This window comes from Alligator mississippiensis, chromosome 1 (assembly GCF_030867095.1).
Source record: "Alligator mississippiensis isolate rAllMis1 chromosome 1, rAllMis1, whole genome shotgun sequence".
Taxonomy (NCBI): domain Eukaryota; kingdom Metazoa; phylum Chordata; order Crocodylia; family Alligatoridae; genus Alligator; species Alligator mississippiensis.
The window spans coordinates 293,326,524-293,348,843 of NC_081824.1; the positions used below are offsets into that span (position 1 = coordinate 293,326,524).

General features: G+C 43.8%; 1 long non-coding RNA gene across 1 annotated transcript in view; it reads right to left on the bottom strand.

Annotated features, from left to right (window-relative positions):
- LOC102572752 (uncharacterized) overlaps positions 1-20,222 on the bottom strand; it is a 30,750-nt gene extending 10,528 nt beyond the window's left edge. Inside the window, exons 1-4 of the long non-coding RNA XR_363853.4 lie at positions 20,208-20,222; positions 18,582-18,778; positions 6,076-6,207; positions 190-224 (exon numbers count right to left, since the gene is read on the bottom strand). This is a non-coding gene — a long non-coding RNA (uncharacterized LOC102572752). The remainder of the gene's footprint in view (positions 1-189; positions 225-6,075; positions 6,208-18,581; positions 18,779-20,207) is intronic.
- Positions 20,223-22,320: the final 2,098 nt, after the last annotated feature.

Genomic DNA, 22,320 nt, shown 5'->3' on the forward strand with positions numbered 1-22,320 from the left:
AAACACACAAAGGATAATTTGCATATATGTATTTCCCAGAAGTTAGGATCACTAGCCAGCTGGAGGGCCAGTGAAAAAAGTAGTTCACCATGAGTTAACTTAGTTGTGTGATAAGGAAGAGAATTTTCAAATACTCGATGAAGACTAGATCTAGAAATAAAAATCAAAATATACAGTTGCTGTTCTTACCATTTTGACTTTCTTCCCAAACATCTTGGCATAAGCTGAAATGCAAAGAGAGAAAACATTTAGCAGCGTTTCTTTTGGAAGATGGCATTCATGTTTTCTTTGCCTCTTGCAGGTTTCAGTGACTAAACTCCTAGGAGATTTCCTTTTCAGGGGGAAAGAGGATGTAAATGGGCAAACTGCACTAGAAAAACCCAGTCCTGAAAGTTCTTACTCAATTGAGGTGTTATTGGGTGTATTTGCATAAATAAGGAACTGCAGAGTTTAGCCCCAGCAACACAAAGGTCTTGATCAAGTAGTGTTTCCATGTCCCTCTGTTTTCATTTGAAGTGTATGGCAAATATAATTTGAAAATGAAAGAGTGGAGGATCAGAGAAGTTCCCAAGGTGACAAAAGGGTCCGAGTGTCAAAGGTGAGACTAGAATTCAGGAGTCCCTGGCTCCTAGTCCAGTATTTAGACTGGTAGACTCTACGCTTTTCTATTGTTTAAATATATTTTATGGATAGCCGTAAGTCTCAAGCTGGCAGTGTCAGAGCTGTTTCAGGCACTGAAATGGGAAAATGGTACAGACACTAGAATTTGGATTGGGAATGTCATTTGGCCTGAGCTTTTTGAGTTGGTTTCAGAAGTAATAGGGCATGGAGAAGCAGTGTTTCAAACATGTCAAGAATTTTTCCCTTCCCTTTGAGTTTCTGCCTGGGGCTTTTCTCAATATTATATTTCTGGTTTTACAGACTGTTTGAAAAAAGGACATTGGGCACCTATACATGTCCAGGATGTCTGCTCTGAAACATGCTAATTAGTATGCGTTGGAGCAAGCTCAATTAATCGAGTTAATTAACACACTCCAGCAGCCTCTGTGTCACATCTATTCAGCATCCCTGCACTTCAAATGGCAGTGGGGGGTGCTTGAACTAAAGCTTGTTGAGTCTAAAAACTTTGAGAATGGCTTTGTTAGACCTTGTATACTTAACTAAAAGAATGTTTTACCTCAAAGAGCTTACAATTAAAGAATGAGTACCCAAACTTACCAAACCAAAACCCAACTAGTTCAATGGCTTCCTTGTTACTGCAGTTAAGTGGTAGCCAATGCAATACCTCTTATCCTCCTTTACAGGTAGAGGGACTATTTGTATTAGGTTCTGTACAGGTGTATAACAAAGATGCTGTACACAGATTTTACCAGCTGTGTAGAAAATATGAAATGTCTTCCACTGTGGCCTGGGGCATGATCCACTTCCTAGGACCATCTGGATTACTTCATCTAGCAAATCCCCTGCTGCTGCATTGGCAGCAACCTCAATCCCTCCTGCTCTCATCTTGTGGCATACCATAGTTACTGAAACACTGGAGTTTTTTTGTATTACAGATTATAATTTCATTGTAGGTTATTAGAGGAGGTTGTGTGGCTGAGGGGGTGTGGGTGGGAACTGCAGAGAGAACATTTATGTGGGCCCCTTTGGATTTAATGTCTATGACATGGCTGTTTAAAAAGGCCTGGGATTAGAGGCCAGGACCCAGGTGGTCCCTTTCAAGCATGTCTTCCTAAGAGATGGACACAACAAACAGACAGGGGAGCACAAAAAAACCAAGCAGACACTGCTGGCATGATAAGCAATGGTCAGCACACAACCAAAAGCATTGCCATCTGCTGTTTTTAGTCATAAAGGGTGTCTATACACGTGCTCCTGGGTGGAGGGGGGTGGTGGTGCTCTAATTAGAGCAGTTCATTGAATTAGTTTTAGTTCAATCACCCCTGCTGCCATTTTGAAGTGTGGGACGCTGACTACATGTGATGCTGAGGGTGCTTTAACTAGAGGATCTTGGGGATCTTTGGCTGGGCCTCTGAGAAATTATTATTCATTATTATGAACAATACATTTAAAAATTCCTCCACATAGCCACGGCCAGAAGAGGTGGTATGAAAACCATGTTCCCTAGGAAAGCCCCAGGAGCTTTGTTTGCTACCCACATTCTGCCCAGTTGGTGGTGGGGCAAACACAGGAAGATAGGACTGCGAGGAGCCTCCTGAGCATCACAGTGCATTGGGTACCCTAAATTGCCATTTCAAACCCTCACACACAACTACAAAGCACAAACCAGAAATACCAAGTACATCCTACAATGTGACCTAGGTAAAAACAAGGAAGATGAGGATTCTGCATTGAAAAGACAGGGAAGTAACTGATAAATATATACTCAGACGATCTCCAAAGGAGGACCATGTTCCACATTACAGAGAAAGGCAAAGCCCTCAACAGGCTTTGCCAAGGGGAAAATGTCCTTCCTGATTCCATATCTGATTATTAGTTCGGCCCTGAACAGAAGAGCAAGACCCTTGAGCCAAGAACCTATCAATTTTTTAAATACTATCAGAAACATTGGCATACCCCACTCCACCCTCCACCTGAAGCCAGGCTTTCACCACCTGGCTTCCTCTACCAGGCTTCCTTCCACCTGGCTTCCTCCACCCTCCACCTGAAGCCAGTAGTATTTATGAGGGGAAAAAGAAATTCTTCTTGTCCCTCATCAGCAAAAATCAGATTCTGAGTCGTCTTTGCTTTTTCCAAGTGGCCAGAAGGCACCTGGGTCTGCTCACCTGGGAACTTCCCTGACATAAGGGAGGTATCAACTGATATAGAGCTACCTTAGTCAGCCCATGTACCATTCTCCACTCTTTGCTTTGCCATAGAGGACATAGTAGTGGTAGTGCATGGTAGGCAGGGAAGGCCTGTGGCCCACTGCACAGTCTTGAAACACCTGTAGTTAACTGGTAAAGCTCAGAGAAGCCCCTCAACTAGCTTGAACTGTAACAGTGACCATAGCTGTACAGATGCACCCTGGAAATTAGAGGCCCAGAATTACCTCTGATAAAATCTGATGCATTGAGAATCTCACACAAATCAATATACACTTACAGTACTATGACATACAAACAGAAATAGTTATGGGAAGATATTTTTCCCCATGAGCCCACATGAACACGTTCCTAGATTCAGATAGAAACATCTCCTTGTGATAAATAAATCTAGCAAGAAACAGGCCATGCCAACTTATACCTGCATTATTCTTGTATCTGCAGTATATTATACTTCAGTTGACTGGAGTGTCTCCTAAACACCTGAAGACATGTTACAAGACTTAGGTTTGGCTGAGGCCTCTATGCTAATGATTCTCTGGTGCTCTGACCTCTCAGAGGTTCAAGCTAACAAGGCTGCAAATGTCTCTTTTATTTGGTTTGGCATTTAGCTGGAGGGGTTGGTTGCCTAGACCTTATACGTTTATGGATAAGTAGCAGTCATTGCTGCTTCCCATGCCAGTCCCTTTATGTAATGATTTAGAACAGTGCTTAGTGTACAACAGGCTCACATTCTTCCTTTAAATGCATCCAGTATCTCAGCAATAGGGTTAACTGCAACCCGTCAGATAAATCCTGATGGCTGGTTTCATTTGCACACTTTCAGTTCCTGATTCATTTAGTTAAAATTGGTTCCCTGTTATTATGTGACTCGTGTTTCGTGAAGTTTTATTGCAGGACCATGAAAAAATATTTGACCTAAGCCCTATATATTTGTGATTTAAATGGAACTTATGTTTTACCTCTGGACCTGACATTTCGCTTTATGTGGCACTTTAGGAGGCAGTCATAAAAAGTTAATCATTTTAAACCAGTTTTAAGAAGGAAAATAGCCTGACTCTTACTAACATTAAAGCCACTTTACACCTCACTGGCAGCATAAAGTGAGCATAAACATTATTTGCTGTCATTTGAAGGTCTCATCATATGACTTGAGTGGTTTAAAATGGACATGGGTATATGAGAATCAGGCCCTATAATTATAAATTCTTGAAACTCGACAGTTATATGTAAGTATATACTTAAGGGTGGGATTTGAAAAATCACCTCTGGGGAGAAAAATGTCAATGGTCATATGAAAAGTAATGAACTCTTGACTTTTGTTTTAAAGGACCTTTAAGTATGTGTGTGTATTTTAAATTTCACCCTCAATAAGTTATCTCTAAATGTGTCTAAGCATGATCAGGCTTTTCAGATATTCTCTCAATCTTATTCAATACTTGAGCTATATTGGGCACGTATACATGTGAAGATTTACTGTGCAGTAACTGAAATGACTGTGCAGTAGGGGCACGCGTCTACATGTGCACACCTGTACTGCTCAGTAAACATGGTGACTTATGCTGACTTGAGTGTAAATTTGATACCTGCATCATACGGATATCAAATGTATGCCTGATTAGTTACTGAGCAGTAATGCACATGTAGACACCTTGCAGCACAGTAACACTGTGTGCGTGGACTGACTTGGGACTAACTTTAGTCCGAAGTCAATCCACGCACAGTGTTAATGTGCTTTAATGCCTGTACATGTAGACACCAGCCTATTCCCACTTACTGCTCAGTAAATTTAAGCTGGTGTAAATGCATGTGTAGACATGCCCATTGTATATTTGAATATTATTTAATACCTGAATTATAGCCTAAACTAAATGGAAAAAAATATGTGGTACTAAGAATAACAAATATTGTGCTCATGAAAAGCTAGAGTTCTTTTCCTTTTGAACTGCTGGCAAGGACATAGTGCTTATGGTATTTTTTTTCTACTTGCACATCCCACAATTTTAGCATCCCACAGCAACCAATCTCAGCAAGGTTTTAAAGACTTTGCATTCTTGTAGGTTCTTCCATCAGAAAACCCCAAAGTCTTTATCAGCACAGCCCTTTTTCAACTAGGTAACTATCATTGTCCCCATTTTAAAGATGGAGAAGCAGAGTCACCAAAAAAATCTGTAAATAATTTAACCGATTACACTCACAATACTAAAGCTTTCCTCATCCTTTCCCTTTCCCTTTCACTTCCTAAAAATACAAATAAACAATCCTCCTAATAACTAACAAAACAATTAACCCAGAAACTCAAATCACTCTACCCTATGCAGAACGTTTATCCTTTAAAGAGGAAGAGACCCAAGGATCCATGAAGTCAATACCAGTATCAATTTTACATGGAAAGTGTGCAAATATTGAGGTTAGAGATCAGCTTTCAACCTTAAAACAGATAATTCACCTGACCTCCAGCCATGAGCCTTGGCCACTATGCCCACTACTTTTTCCAATAGGATTATTATCTAAGGGTAGGCATAAAATAAATCAGTTATTTGATGCACTCCTTGTACTAAGGAGATCCAGGTTGCAAGGATATGGTAGTTGGCAAAAGAAAAGGTGGTTTGCAAGATTCTACAAAACCTAAACTAGCTCCAGTTTTGTTCATTTCTAGATAGTAATTCTAGTTTTGAAATATATTGTGCTGTAACTATATTCAAATGGATGTAATAGGCTGCTATCCATTATTTACCTATTTATTCTGCAGGCAGGAAACTTCCATTTCGTAAAGTGTTTCCCATATTTTATACTATTCCCAGTACTCTTATTAAATTAATGGCTTACTTTTACACTGCCTTTCAAGTGCAGCATAGGATATATAAGAAGCAGATAATGTAATGAAAATGCCTCTGGGAGCTGTATTTGTCAACTGACCATGTCCAGAAGGGTCCAAAATGGTTCAACGATATATATATATATATATATATATATATATAAAATTTCAAATATCTACATGAAAACAAATTGAACACCTGTATACTGAGAGTAGAGAAGAGGGAGAATTGTCACAAGAAAACAGCATCTCAGTTGTTCAAGGAGCTGTAATTTTGTATCTACCATTTAATTGCTAGTAAGCAATTCAGAAAACTTTTGTACCTAACATCTCTTTTTCATGCACACTGTAATTATGTCCCACACTCAGGAAAAGCCACTTATAACCTATCTAAGAAAAGCTTTCTGAACCAAATTATATATTCACTATTACCTTTGAGTCCAGTGAGTTTGGGGCTTAATCTTGGATTGGCACTTTTTTGTGCCTCGTCAAATGCTGATAACAATGTCAGGATCTTCCCTCTCTGATCAGCAGCAGGGCTGTCCAAAGCTGTCCTCCTTTTGTCTTGTTTCAGGAAAAAAAAAGAAGAATTTTAAAGAAAAAAAGAGGTTATTGGCTCTTTTAATGATTTGTATGAAAGAGCAAGCTTTTCAAACATGCATAAAAACAGGCCAATATCTATTTTTTTCGGCTGAGGGTGGTTCGTATACAGATGCTTTATCCTGCGTTAGTTAATCTTGCCTCACGTTCCTATCATTGTAGGCCAAGAAAAGCATTGCATTTACTAAAACTACAATGTTGAAATAGAGGTTTAGGACAATTTGCTCTTCATGGATCAATTCAGTGATACAATGGGACAGAATGCATGCAGCTGTGATTATATACATAATGCATTAAAAGTAATATAGTGCATTTGATGGACCACATATTCACCAGATGTATACTGGCTAACTCTGTTATCATTAGCGGAGCTATCACAGTTCATACCATCTGAAGATTTAACCTGTTACCTTACCTTTCATTACAGTCAGAGTACAACAAATGGTCTGATCATTCTGTAAATTAAATCACTGCAATTTTATTTTGTTCAATTATATCAAAACTTTACATAGTGATAGTATTTCACGGACACGTTGTGTGATCTAACATGGCAGTACTGCACTGAGGCATAACTTACCTTCCAGAAGCTGCAGTTTTTCAGGCACTACTGGAGAAGCAGATGCCTGAAAAGCAGCAGAAACAGCAGCCGCAGCGATAAGAATACTGGTGAATACACTAGTTTCCATTGTAGCTAACTGGGATCTTTTGGATTTCTAAATCTGACTGAGAGCGCTTTACTACAAAGCTTGTCAAGACTCCTTCTTCCACGTTCTCCCTCTGGTTGATTGAGGCATCCCAGCTCCCTACTTTTAAACCCCCGTGTCTCCTCATTATCCAGAGGACAAATTCACAATCAAATTCCGCTTTACTAACCTGCATTTTGACATTTGGCGATGTGTCTCTTTCTATTTTCTGTGGTTTGCTTTGTGCCATTCTGGTAATAGAATCTCCAACGTCAGAACTCTATTCTTTTCTTAAGCAAACACATTAACTTTGTGTTATCACTGCTTGAACAGGAGAATCTCCCAAACGTGTCTGCAAACTTTGGAATGGAGTAAAGGCTTCAGCTAATCGGTAGCACAGGAAATATTCCTAGGTTTTACATTGTTGCTTTTTTGCAACTTAACAAGGGCGCTAATTAAAAAGCAAAGATTTCAAACATCCCAGTGACGCCAGCAGCCGACATAGCAAACATCCAAGGAACAGAATAAATAGCTAAGCCACAAAAGTAAGCCACGTACTACTGTGGATGAAATAAAAGTATGAGGTAGAGATGAGTTCATCCGGAAGTGGCAGTGAATCTCCCAGCAGTTGGCGTGTTAATATTCTACCTGCCAAGCCAAAAACTTGGCTCAACTTGTGTGTTCTGATAGTTGAGAGATTTCCACAGACAAGTCTCATATATTCAGTCATAACAGTGCCAGAAACAAATTTTGTTGATGCAGAAAGAGGATTTCTTCCTACCAGCTCAATGACATTCACACTGAATACTGTACAGTGAATAAAAAGGACTTCATACGCATATTTATTTGCTTTCTGATGGTACCTCCCACCTTCCATCTTATCAGAGCAGCTCACATACCTTTGTGCATTTACTCTCCCATACTCTCTCTGAGGTAGCAAAGCAAGGTTTACTCCCATTATACAGATAGGAAAACCAAGACATGGAAGTTAAATGAACCCCACAGATCCACAGGGGCACGCCCCCATGAGTATGCATGTGCAGGGGTACACATTTCCTACAGGACAAATAGCAGCAGCACATATACAAGGGCATATGTAGGGACAGATCTGTAAGGGCATATCAATATGCAAGAGCATATCCAGTGGCATAGCAGCAGTGCATGTGCAAGGGCATATCCAGGGACACATATTTATGCTGTTGCTATTTGTCCCTGGATATGCCCTAGCTAGTACCTGTGCTCCGGTGTGCAGCAAAGGGACCTGGGTAGGACAGGGGAGGCTGGGGCTAGTATCTGTGCTGGCCCCAGCAGCCTTACTTGGGGTCCTGGGGGCCCCCCCAAAAAGCAGCAGTGCAGAGCTGGCCATTTGGAGCCTGGCTGACAGCCAGAGCATGGCTCTGGCTGCCCATGTTCCAGTTTCTGGTGGTGCATGCTGCTGCCACATGCACCACGCTACATATTTTAGGGGCAGGTATTTTTTTGACACCAGGATCTCTGGCAAATTGCTCTCAGTCAGCATCTACACATGCACTACTATATAGTAGCTGCTGTTAATCTAATAACTGTATTTCTTGGTACTAGCAAATGTCATGTTAGCCTAAATTACTGCACAGTAAATCCTGTGCACATGTAGATGGTGAAGCTTTACTGTGCATTAGATTAGTCTAATGTGTAGTAAAGCATCTCATGTAAATGTACCCACAGGCTGCCCTATTCTTTTGATTCAAGTAGAGCCTAGAATGCAAAAGGCTGGTAGATTGCTGTGGTAGCTTGTAGGTGGAAAGAATTCGGAGGTGCTTTTGAAGTGCCTCAGCCTTTTATTTTTTATTTTTACCTTTTATTTACTTGAACACAGAAAAACAGCATTGCTTGAACACAGAGGACTTAATGGTGAGGAAGCACTGCCATAGGGCCTGGGTCTTTGAGACTGCTGGTGTTTCAGTACATGAACAGCAACATTGTTGTAACTTTCTAAGGAAAATGCTATCTGGGTGTATTGTTCTGTGACTCCTGCTAAAAGTAATCCCTGTCAGGACCTAGCTGTTACAGCACTAAGTTATTTGACCTGGCAGTACTTCATGTACAAGTCCTCTGGTGAGGGAATGGAATCTGCTCACCTCCTTTTAGATGGGCTGTCCTTGCCAGGACTAATGAGTAAAACAGCAGCAGCAGCAGGCATGCATTTTGGTCCCAGGTGGAATACACTAGTCAACATACTCAGGGAGTTGACTTGTGTGGTATGAACAAACTATTTTTATTCTCTCATTTTTCAGGAGAGAACATTAAACTAATTCTCTTGGTGTCCTTAGTGGCTCATGTAAATGCTTCTTTATGATCAGCCAAAAGGTGCATGAGTCAAAGAACCAAGTCTGCAGCACAACTTTATCATGTAATCTGGTGAAGCATGAAATTATATGATATCAAGAGTAGTTAGCTATGTCCGTCTGTTATGTTGTACATAGTATTCTCACACAGGATTGTCAACTCCATTTCAAGTGTCTATTAAAAATAGAGAGGGGGGGGCAGGAGGAGACCACTGAGGCTCTGAAAATGTATCCCTCTCCTTGCCACAGACTTTCCGTATGACTTTGGACATGACTCCTCCCTTTTCTACACCTCAGTTTCTCTTTTGTAAATTGGGCATAATTTCACTCTTCTACCCCACAGGAGTGTTGTGAGGAGAACTAGGTGAAAGATCATATAATGACCAAGAACAACAGTAATAAGGAAGACAGAAAGACCTAAGGCAATGATTCTCATCCAGGGCACTGTGGCTCCCTGGGGTGCCTTGTAACCTTTTTATGAGTGACACAGGGTGCCCCTAGGGTTAGCGCCTATAGGTGTGCAAACATGTTTCACACAAAAACCCCAGAGATTTAAAACAGGAATGCACAGGGTCAAAGCCATTCTGACCTGTTGTGGGCTTATGGAGCTATTTGCATGCTGGCTGCAGCTTTCAGCCCCAGAGCCCTGGCACTAGTCTGACTGGTTCTGGGGCCTGTTGCAGCCTGCCATGTGTCATGGTGAAAAAGAAGTTTTTTTCATGCCCACTGGGGACCCACCTCCCAGCTCACATCCATCTCTAAATCCACACCAAGCCTTCAACTCATCACCTTTTAGCTAGGAGCTCAGCCTGCAAACCCCTAAGCCAGAAAACAGAGCCAGCACCTGGCCCTTCCCCACCTCCCTGACTGAATCACCACCTCGCTCACATACATAAGTAAGCACCCCACACAAGAAAGCAAGCAAGCAATCAAAGCCTTGAGGGACGGTCCTGTGCACTGACAGAAGCAACCACAGTAGAAGAATTGCTCTGGTTTTTTGTAGCCAAAAAATGAGTGAAAACTAAGATGTTGCATTTTCTGAAGGGTTTTTTGAGTCTAAAAAGGTTGAGAAATACTGACCTGTTTTGAACAAATGTACACCTTAGCGGAGAAAGCTTCAGTGGGCTAAACTGAGTCAAACTTTGACCCTTGGGCTAATTACAGACATTTAAAAAGCCTGAGGCTGAATCAATTCAGTCTTTGCAAGTTAGTCGAAACTGCAGAGATTAAATTGATAAGCAAGTGAACAGACATTCACTTTTGATTCCAGAAATTCATAGATTGTAAGGCCGGAAGGGACCTCGGAAGATCATGGGGTCCAGCCCCCTGCCCCAAGCAAGAAAGGTAACTGGGGGTCAAGTGACCCCAGCAAGGTGACTGTCTAGTCTCTTTTTGAAGATGTCCCGAGTAGATGATAGCACCACCTCTGAAGGGAGCTTATTCCACAGTCCGGACACCCTGACTGTGAAGAAGTTTTTCATAATGTTAAGCCTGAATTGATCTTCCAGGAGTTTGCGGCCATTACTCCTAGTTTTCCCCTTGGGTGCCCTGGTGAACAGTTGTTCACTAAGCCCCTGATGTACTCCCCTAGTGTAGTAGTAAGCTGCTACCAGGTCCCCTCTCAGCCTCCCTTTTCTTCAGGCTGAAGAGTCCCAGGTCCCTCAGCCTTTTCTCAAAAGGCAAGTTATACAAGACTCTGATCATATGAGTGGCTCTTCTTTGGACTCTCTCAAGCTTGTCCATGTCCTTGTCAAAGTGTGGTACCCAGAACTGGATGCAGTACTCCAGCTGCAGTTTCACCAGTGCTGAGTAGAGTGGAAGAATCACCTCCCTGGTTTTGCTGGAGGTGCATTGGTTGATGCATGCCAGAGTATTATTTGCTGTACTGGCTACAGCATCGCTGGCTCATATTCATACTGTGGTCTATTATTACCCCCAGGTCCCTTTCATTCATCATGCTAGTCAGTTTTGTGCCACCAAGCCTATAGGTGTGTTGGGGGATGCTCTTCCGAGGTGGAGCACATTATATTTCTTGACGTTGAACTTCATTAGATTCTGATCCACTCAACTTGCTAGCCTATCTAGGTCTGCCTATAACTGTAGCTTATCTTCAAGCATGACCATGCTTCCCCAGTGAACTTGTCCAGTGAGCTCTTCACCTCCACATCCAAATCGTTAATAAAGATGTTGAATAGCACTGGACTGAGTACCAACCCCTGTGGGACACCACTGCCTACTTCTCACCACGATAACACAGATCCGTTCACTATGACTCTCTAGGTTCAATCCTGCAGCCAGTTTCTCACCCACCTGACTGTCTTGGAGTTAAACCCACAATCCTCCAATTTTCTCGTGAGGACATCGTGGGATACTAGATCAAAGGCCTTTTGGAAGTCTAGGTATACAATGTCAACCTGCTCCCTCGTGGCGAGTTACCTGGTCATAGAAGGAGATGAGGTTGGTAAGACGAGACCTGCCCATGATGAAGCCATGCTGGCTGTCATTCAGAATCTTACCTTCTGCAAGCTTATTGCAGATAGACTCCTTGGTGAACTTTTCTAGGCTTTTCGCTAGGATAGAAGTTAGGCTGATTGGCCTATAGTTACTCGGGTCCTCCCTCCTGCCCTTCTTGTAGATGGGCACAACATTGGCCCTCTTCCAGTCCTCAGGGATTTCTCCAGAGTGCCACGAGTTATGGAAGAGTTTCGCCAGGGGTTCTGCAATGAGTTTGGCCAGCTCCTTCAGCACTCTTGGATGAAAATCATCTGGTCCCACTGACATGTATATGTCTAATTTTCTAATTGGTCATACACCAATTCTATGGCAATTGCAGGAAGGCGATTATTCCTACCATGCTCATCCTCTACTCTACCTGGCATGGTTTTCCCCTTGGTCCAGTGAAAGACAGAGCCGAGGTAGTCATTCAGGAGTTCTGCTTTCTCCTGGGTTACAGTAACCAGCTCTCCTAAGTTGTTGAGCAATGACCCCACACTCCCATTTGTTTTCCTCCTGTTCCCTATGTACCTAAAGAAGGACTTTTTGTCGTCTTTGATTCCCATTGCTAATCTAAATTTGGTCACCGCTTTAGTCTGTCTTATCTGTTCCCTGCAAATGTGGGCCTTTGCGGAATAGTCCTCCTTGGGGCACCGAGCTTCCATTGCTTATAAGCCTCTTTCTTCTTTCTTAAGAGGACCATGATTTCTCTGTTTAGCCAAGAGGGCTTCCCAGCCCTTCTGTTATCTTTTCTCTGCATGGGAATGGATTTCCTTTGTGCTTCAAGGATCATGTCCTTAAGGAACAACCACTCTTCATGCATACCTTTTGCCTTTGGTCCCTGGTCCCGCAGCACTTTCCTACTAGTGACCTAAGATTATTGAAATTTGCGTTTTTGAAGGCCAAAACTTCAATCCTGCTATCCAATTTGTCTGCCTTATGTTGGACAGTGAACATGATGGTTTCATGGTCACTGTCGCTCAGACTTCCCTCTATATTTAAGTCGGTTGCCAGGTCGTCTCCTTTGACCAAGTCTAGCAGAGCGTCACCTCTGGCTGGCCCATGCACCTCTTGAGTCAGGAACAGCTCCTCAACACAGGTCAGGAAGGATCATGATGCAACCACATGCCTGCCAGAAGCTGGGGAGTGCTAGCATGTCTCCCTGCTCAGCTGGAGCAGACAGCTTGGGCCAAGACTAACCCACCCACCCTGCAAGGGGGGTATATGGGAGAGATGCAAAGCAACTGGGATGCTGGGGTACCATGAGTTAACTTTAATCTGGAGGAGATCTAGGACAGAAGTTCAATAAACCAATTGAACTTAAATCAGTTAAGTCTAATACTGCATCCTTCCAGGTTTATTTTAAACTGGTTCTGGCAATTTTGAAAGCAGTTTATTTGCATTGAACTTCTGTTGTGTTACAGATTTGAACCAGTTTCTGGTCACTTATACTGGTTTACATGCAACTTCTGTTCCTAGGCTTGCTGAACAGGGTTAAAGGTGGAGTGTGTTTGTAATGCGGCTATTGCTACAGGCTCATGCATATGTGACAGTTGCAGCCTAACAGCTAGTTCCCTCAGTTAGCTCCCTCTCCCCTTTTAAAGCCGCTACATGTGTATCTTTGTGAATTCCCTACAACAGGTAGAAAAGTAATTTCATAAGTCAAAGGTATTTAATTGGTAGCCATTTATTATTTTATAACAAAAACAGGTGCTCTTCTATGAAGAAGTACTGAGTTAAAAACCCCACATGTGTTTTATAATGAAAGTCTTAAATGACTTCTTTCTGAAGGCCTTAATCTTGCAAACACATATGTGCACACTGTTAAGTACGAATCACCACACAGAAGCCAATAGGCCTGCTCATATACAGAGCACCAAGAATCTGCATAAAATGTGTGGAGGTCTGAGCCAAGGATATTTGGCCAGAGTCTGAAGAGCCGGTGCAAGCTGGTAATACATACTTAATGGGTTGTACAAAATCCCCCAGAGCCTGCTGAGCTCTTCAAGGATTTCTCCCAGTAGAGAAGTCATAACACTCACACTCTCTCAGGGATGAGATAACAGCTTGAATGTAGCTGGAGCTGCAGTGGTGACAGCCCCTGGAGGAAAGAGCTAATTCTTCTACTTTCCCTAGATCCTGCAACAAGACTTGCTTGGATTTGGGGCCTGAGGTGCATGCTGATGGCACGCACTGCTGCTGGAACCGAGGTTGATGTTTCTTGCCCTGCTAGTGATCTCTGCGAAGAGGCATTTCCATCTGGCTACATTTCTTCTCTGCTGACTCTGGAGGAAGGATTGGGTGGTACCAGTTATGTTAGAGTAGAAGAAACGCTGGATTGTGTTTATGTAGGCATTTGGCTGTCGTGTAATGCAAGTGATGTCAAAAGGCCTAGAATCTGGTGTGGGGGCAGGGATATTTTTTATAAAAATTCAAAGTAGCCTTCTGCTAGTAAGAAACAGTAAAGTTGCAGCTGAGACATAATTTAATTGGCACTTGAATAAAACATGCTGTTAATTGTTATATCTAAATAACTCTGCAGCATATAAGAGAGACACGACAGTTCCAAGTAGTTGATTCTGAAAAGTCAACTATGATTCAAAACCTAGGCCAATAGGATATGGCATGTGGTAAATTTTTGCAAATATGCTGCCTCAGTTGTGGTATGTATCCAGTGCCCTGGCCCACCAGGGTACAAAGCCTCAGAGAATGCCCTGAAAAAGCAGCTCAACTCCTACTTCACTGATGACAAGCAGAATATTTGGTGCCAGTAGTCATTTTCTATGCTTTCAGATCCCACTGTGTCTGTTATACATGATCCTTCACCTCCTTGCTTGTCATTTAGTTAAGGGTGGTTTAGACGCTGTGACCACATTGGGTTGAGTGGGCTCCTGCTTTGTCTAATGGAAGAACTTTGAAATGGTTCTGGTCCCACCAGACAAAATGAACAAACTCGGAGGATACGAGGTAACAGCAGAAAAACAATCCAGCTGCCAATCAATTGGGACTAAGAAGCATTTGTGTCTCAGTAGCATTCTGCTTTGTAAGAGTTTGCATTTGTTCAAGCTGAGACATGCTATCAGCTCACTGAAGTCAACAGGAAGGGACAAATACACCAGGACAGGGGCTTGTCTGCAACGGTCAACTCCAGATCGATAAAGGACACCTCCAACAGGAATCAGAGCATCATTAGAGAGACTGAAAGAGTGGCTTTACCTATGGAGTTGTGATCCAGACCCAACACCCCCCAAGATCCCTGTGGTTCAGATCTGGGAATCTGATTCTGACTTCACCAAAGAAATGAAGGGCTAATTGGACAGAAAACTGGTGTTTCTGAGGAGTGGCCACAGCAAAGTCGCAGGTCATGTTGTCCTGGTATAAATACATCAAAGCTTGAGTAGTACTGATCCAGAACTTCTGACCGTGCATTGAAGTGCTAAGGTCAGTTTCTCAAGGTACATTTAAACTACACAGACATTTATAACAAAAGCCCAGTTCCACCCATCAGCAAATGGTTAAAACTAAAACAATAACAACAACGCAAGTCAGTCAAACTAACTTGACATCCCGGCTTAGCAAGTGAGCCCTGTCATCATGTCTAAAGGAGGTGCATTTCAATTAATTAGAAACTCACCATAATTAGCACTAAAGGGCACTCTTGTGCAGAGGGCCTGTGGAGAGGTCAAGGAAAGACCAGACAGGGACACTAAATTACTTGCTCACACCTTGAGCTGGCTTTTTCAAGTCAGCGCTGAGGTGAATGGGCATGGGAGCTGCCACTGCTATTGTCAAACTTGTGTTTTATTCTACAGATACACCAAGGATGTTGCTCACCAGCACCGGCAAACCTGCATCTTTCACAGGTGTTGAAATTCTCTTTAAAATGAGACTTCCACGAGCAAAAGAAATACAGGCTGGACTGGAACTCCCACCAGGCCATAAGAAATAAAGGTTATCATTGAAGGAAGATGTTAAATATTATTCCATTTAAAAATATTTCCATATTTAAATGAAATACTGTTTCAGGAAGCTAGAGAAGCTCAAGTATGGAACGTTCTGGACTACCAAATGATTTATTTCCATTTATATGAAATGGTGACAAAATCCCAGATATAGACACTGGCTGGGACGTTCCAAGAAACCTAAGGGATTTGGGCCTCCAGGAAGTCCTGTCCATCCAGATCTCTGAGGCTAGAGTAGGATCTGGTCTGTAAAGGCCCAACAGACCAGCCCAACCTTTACGTGAAATAGGTCACGAATCCATCATCAGCTTGTTTCGCCTTCGTTTAGCTACTCCACTATGCCGGGCAGAATTTTCTTACATTACAGTTACATTACAAAGCTTTGCTTGCAATAATGCCTGTTTGGTGTTTTTTTTCCTTGTAGAAGTTAGTTTAGTGCTTGTAGAAGAGAGTGGATTGACATGATCAGGACAGCAAAGGTTTCCATTTCAACCCAGAACAGGTACAGTATTAGCAAAGCTGACTTCCCCAGCCTGGCCCGAGGAAAAAGAAAGTTGTGATTTCTAGGTCTAGCGTAGACAAGACAAGTGAACACACGGAAGCTGGTCCTAATGACATAACTGGCAGTTCCTGCAGATGCCAAAGGCCAAATGTAAAGAAAAAACTGAATTACTTCTTAATTTCAAAGTGGTCTCTAGGGCCATTTCTACACTGCCTCCCTGCACAACTCAGGGTTCGGGCTGAGAAACAAGCCCTTCTCCCACTGCCAATCTGATCCTGCTCTATGCAAACATATGTAGTAACCCTTGATCTTTAAAGCAGTCTATCTCTTCTCAGTTACATTCCCCTGGGTTCAGATTTTCCTTTTTTCAACCTTCCTATAATTTTCTAATCTGAGGACCAAAAGGCTGTTTCATTGCACTGTCTGTTCTACATGTGCTTTATTTTCAGCCCAATCATATTGCAATGCTTAAATAATCCACGCAGTGGCACTACATCACAGCTGGCCACCTGCTCTTCTCCAGCTTGTAGATAAAAAGGAAATGGGAAGAGAGGTGTAGAGGGAGAGACAAGATCACTGGCAGAGACTTTCAAAGTAATGCAGGGTGTTTTGCCCCATGTTTTCCATTTGCTTTAATGGAAGATGGCTAAATCCCTTGGTGCTGCTTTGACAGTCTCAGCTGATGCCATTAAATGCACCAGACTGAAATATGTTTGCAAGCAAGGTCACTGAACTTGCTTTTTTCTCCTAGCAGTGGGAGAAGCACAGTGCTAGGTTTGCAGAGCTCTCATTAAAACAGTACATCATCTCCCTCACTAATGCTGCATCACAGTCCTCAGTGGAAGCCTGTGAGCTATCACTGGGCCTCTAGTGTGCACGGGTCCTAAAGGGTCTTTTTCGCTTTCAGGCCTCTATGTCATATACGGGACTACCACTGAAAAACCTGCCCCAACCCACCCTGCCCTCCCACAAAATCTGAGTACCAAAGCAGTGTAGCTGGCTGAGTGCAGGCTAAGAAGTATATCTTGGATGGAGGATGGGAGAGTGGGGTTAGATCACTTGCTTAGAGCAAGTCTAGGCTGGTTTACACAGCCTTGTCTCTGGGACTTGAGGTGTTCTGAGTGGGGATGGGTATATGCGTTTTAGGCCACAGACCCAGGCATAGCACAGAGCCCATGAAGTACGCCTTTAGTTGCAGTATGTTCCTCAGGGCTGGCATGGATTATTACTTCATACGGAGACCTTATCAACGTAAATTCAGAGAGAGAGAGCTTGGTGTGACCCATGAAAATCTCTCTTAAGCTCACAGATGACATGCAAACTTTGCAAATACTTCCCCCTCCCTTTTTTGATTTACCAGCATACCAAACAGCATTCAGATTCCCAGCAAATAACTGAGCCCTGTTTGAGATGTTGAGTTTCAGGCACAGTTAGATTTAATGGATGTTAATTACTTGTATTTGTTTTATTTCAGTTTGTATTGTTTTGCTGGTGCAAGAATATTTCATTTACCAGTGGCTGATGATAAAGCTTTTAAAAGCATAGCATAAGGATTATTCTTCATATTTTACATGTGCCCAGCACCTTTTACCCTAATATTATTGCAAAATGCTATCTACTCTGAACACAGAGAAAGTCAGTGGAATGTAGCTCCTACTCTGGGTAGGGCCCTAAGACAAAAATCTATCAGGTACAGGGGGCTGTTTATGAGGAACAGACAAGACCTCAGACAATACATTGACTATTAACTAGATCAGGGGTTGTCAGAAGAAACAAGAAGCAATGTTCTTTCTTTTACTTAAAGAGGCCTGTGTTACTCCACTGTGTTCAGTCTGGGTACTTAAGAAGGCCCTAGGGAGTACACGTGGGTGGGTGGGAATGGAGTGCCGCCATGCACCATCCCATTCTGCCTGGCCGGACATGGGGGGCGAGGGAAGCTTGCACATGGCAGCTGCTGCTCTGTGTCTGGCCATAGACCAATACTTCCTCCCAGCCCTGCTCCATGTCTGGCCACACACCAACACCCCCACCCCGCTCCACGTCTGACCGTGCACCAACCCCACTGCCCTTTCTCCACATCCAGCCATGCACCAATCCCCCCTTTCCTCTGCTCCGCGTCCAGCCGCACACCACCCTCTCCCCCACTCCATGTCTGGCTGCTGGTGGTACACTGACCCAAAAAGGTTGAAAACCCCTGAACTAAAGGGCTCAGATAGTGGTGCTTGGATGTGAACCTGGGAATTCAGGGAACATTGGTAATTCATATTGGATAGACAGACGGCTACATCAATCAAGTCATTTTGCATCTCACAAGAAACATGTCCCCTGTCACTATAATAGCATCTTACCATTTAACAGTCATTAGTGTACTTACCTTTCCAACACTCCTGTAAGGGAGAGCTGTATTATTATTCCCATTTCATAGCTGAGGATCTGAGGCACAGAGAGAGGCTGAACGATTTGTCGAAGGTCATAGCAGAACTGGAAATAGAACGTAGGTTTCTTGAATTGCAGACTAATGCCTGAACCAGGAAACTCATCATAGGGTGATCCAGTCGTAGGAGCAACAGCCTGTTAAATATTTACATTTATAGTTGAGCAATAAGTTCCCCCGGGGCAGCACTTCAACAGTGGTGATAAGAAAGGAAGAAAGAAACTGTAGGATCGCAAAGAGTAGCCACCTGGGATTCGTCAGCACATCAGACTGTGGCATGTGATAGCACAATACATTACATACATCTGGACTTCTTTCTCCACACAGGCATATAAGTACAATTGCATTGAGCTTTCTGAACTCTTTAATTCCCTGCTTCGAAATATGCATTGCATACAGTTTAATCATGTTAGTGTGCTATATAGTAAGCACTGGTTAATATGCCACTCCCTGAGGAAATGCAAATAATGATGTGTTAATTGGAAAGAAGAGGTGGCCAGCAGAAAAATAGGATAATGGTGAAATAAACCAGAGTCGCTATTCCATAGGTAAATTAACCAGAATTTACTATAGATTTCTGTGAATTAACAACTCAGTTGTACTAACCAAGCTGCTCTTTCATCTGGTGGGAAATGACTCTCAAAATAAGCAGTGACTGCCCTCTACTGGTACAAGCCCTAGCTACTCAGCTGAGTTAAGGGTATTGCTAGTTTAAAGCCCAGATTTACAAGTGCCCAGTGTTACAACCTATTTAAATAAAAGGTCTAAATACCTTTCCAATTCGGGCTCCAAGAGCTGAGTTCAGAACAGGATAAAAGAATGAGACCAGAGAGGAGACAAAGGAGTGACATCAACATCTGGAATCCAAACTGGCACTGTACAGCCCATCCTAAAGTTAGCCATGTTAATAAGTATTTCAGGTAGAGAGAGAGAGAGACAGTGACAACCACAAGAGATATACAAAGTGTAAATTGCTGCCAGAAGAAATAATAAGTAGAAGAAAGAACATTGCTTCAAGAGGCCTGTGTTACTCCACTGTGTTCAGTCTGTGTGCACAATACATTTTCTCCTCAGGTGCACGTGCTGGGATCCTACTGAATTCAGACAACTCAGGTGGTTTTCAGTGCTTCTAAGGGCAGAATGCAGTCATTCAAGTCCAGGGCAATATCCTTGCTCCACTTTCCTTACATCATTATTTCCCAGGCTGGGGCTGTCTCCCTTCATTCTCTATTCTCTCTTGTCCATTGCCTCTGGTTTCTATGTTTTGTGTCTTTTCTGCCCTTAGTATTGTCCATCTTTTTCTGGATAGCATCCTCTGTTTCCTTTATCTTCTGTAGCTGCTTTAGAAAACCTGCAGGTTCTCTTTTTTCCCAGCTTCCTACTTCTCTCTCTCATCTTTGACTCTGAAGTAGGAGTCCCAGGGTCCCATTAAGCCTAATCCAAAGCCCATTTAATCAATGGGGCTAAGTATAGACAGTCAAAAAGCCTAAGGGGGAATCAATTCAGTCTTTGCAGTTAGTCTAAAGTGCACAGACAAAATTGAAACAGAAGTGAACAGACATTTACCTTTGATTCAGGAAATGCAGTCACATATCTGCAGTGGCTCAGGCCAGAAATCAGGAGGCTCTCTGGCTGTGTGTTCACTTCCTCTTCCTGCTGCCCCTGAGGTCTCTGGGATTTGCAGTCCAGAATTACAGCATCAGGACTCTGCAGGGTTGCTCATGACTTCCTCTTCTTGCTTCCAGGTGCCTCTGGGATTTGCTGTCCACAGCTAGAGCCAGCAGTAAGTTTGAGTGGGAGAAAGGGTGATTAATCCCCCTTCCTGGCCCAGACCCCAAACACCAGCCAGAGTTTGCCTGGGGGTGGGGGACAGCCCTAGCCCTAGCCCCAGCCATAGCCCCCTGCACACAGGGCTGCCTCCCCAGGCTTACCTCCCCCCTCTCCTTGTCAGCCAGCCCTCACTGCTACAGCTAGGGAAGAGAGAGGCAGGGCTAGCCCTGCTCTCTGGAGCAGACACCACAGCCCAGCTCAGGGCTGGAAAGTATGCTGCGGGACTGTGATTTAATTTGAACTAGGAAGGGGTCTAGAGCAGAAGCTTCATAAACTGTTTTGACCCAAATCAATTAAGTCTGATACTACATTCAACCAGGCTCATCTTAACCAGTTTCAAAATGGCTGAAACTGGTTTATGTGCTCTGAGCCTCTGTTTTGTTACAGGTTTAACTTAAACCAGTTTATGTGCAACTTCTGACCCTAGCCAGGGAGTTTTCTCAGAGAGTCCATAGAGTTAGACCCTTAGCGAGGAGCTCAGCTACTCACACAGGTTGGCCCATTGACAAAGCTGCAGGAGACAGAAGTTGAACTCTGTTCTCTCCCCCATCAGGAAGGCCTCTGCCAGGTTGTATCGTACATACAAGTATAGGATTCATCTCCTCTCTATGAAGAGTTAAGCTAAAATAAAATGCTTAAATTTGGGGGGGTAGATCCAGCTGGGACTGTTGCTGAGAAACAACCTAGTGCCATATCATGAAAAAAACCCTGTCATGTGGTCAGTGTAGGAGGGCCAACCCTGAAGATGGGCATGGCACCCTGTGGTGGCCAAACTACTCCTGCCCCACCCTGACTCCTCAGCATATCCTCCCTTTTCTATCTCACCTGCCACACCTAGGTGGATCCTATAGTACTTAGGGAGGCTGCCCCAGGGTCCCAGAGCAAGCCTGAGTTCATCTCAGCTGGCTAGAACCTCTTGTGCCTAGCTGGCACTCATCCTACCCTTCAGGCAAAAAAAATTGTGGCCCTCCTGGCCCTATCCCTGCCTTGGGGCACAAGTCGCTTTACAGGCAGTAATCATAGCCCCCTGCCTCCCCCTTGCCTCACAGGTGTTACTTTGGGTTAATTCACTGGGCTCTCTGGACCCGTCCATCACACACTTTACTCACTGGCCCTAGCAAGGCTCTCATCTTTTCCTGGGCTCTTGGCCTGAGTTTGGCTTCTGCCCCTCTTGGGCTTCAGCCCTTTCCACCAGGCTTTAGCCTCCTCAGCCAAAGCCTGTTTCAGCTTCAGCCTTTCCTTGGCTTTAACCTCACTACCTGTGGCTTAAACCCTCCCAGCCTTGGCCAAACTTATCCAGCACTCTGGGACTTTGGCCCCAGCCAGAGGTGACCCGAGCAGGGTGCAGGGCCCAGGGAAAACCAGCCTGTGCGGGGCCCCACCCCCGGACACAGGGAAGCCAGTGGTGGATTCGTGGCAGGGGGTGCCAAGCAGCCAGATGTGAAGCTGGTGGCAGTGCAGACTCGCCATGGCTGCTCTGCCCGGCTCTGTGGGGCCCCCCCAAAGCACAAGGCCTGGGGCAGTTGCCCTGATTTGCCTCCCCAAGGATGGCCCTGTTTCTGGTCTGCTTGCTTTCTAGCAGCTGGCCTTTGCCCAGTTGCCAGCCCATGTAGCAAGCCTGGCCTAGTGCACTCTCCCCTTCAAGTAACAGGAGACTCCGATTCCCGGTTACAGCCACAGTTACAGCCTAGAGGCCCTGTCAAGATCTTCATCTCAGCTATTGTCCCCCTAAAGCAACACTGGGCATGTCTGACACCCCCTCTACCGATTACCATGTGCTACTTTTTCAGCACATAGGACATACAGAGCATGAGCGGGTCAAGTTGTTTCTCAGTAGCAGTCTCGGGGT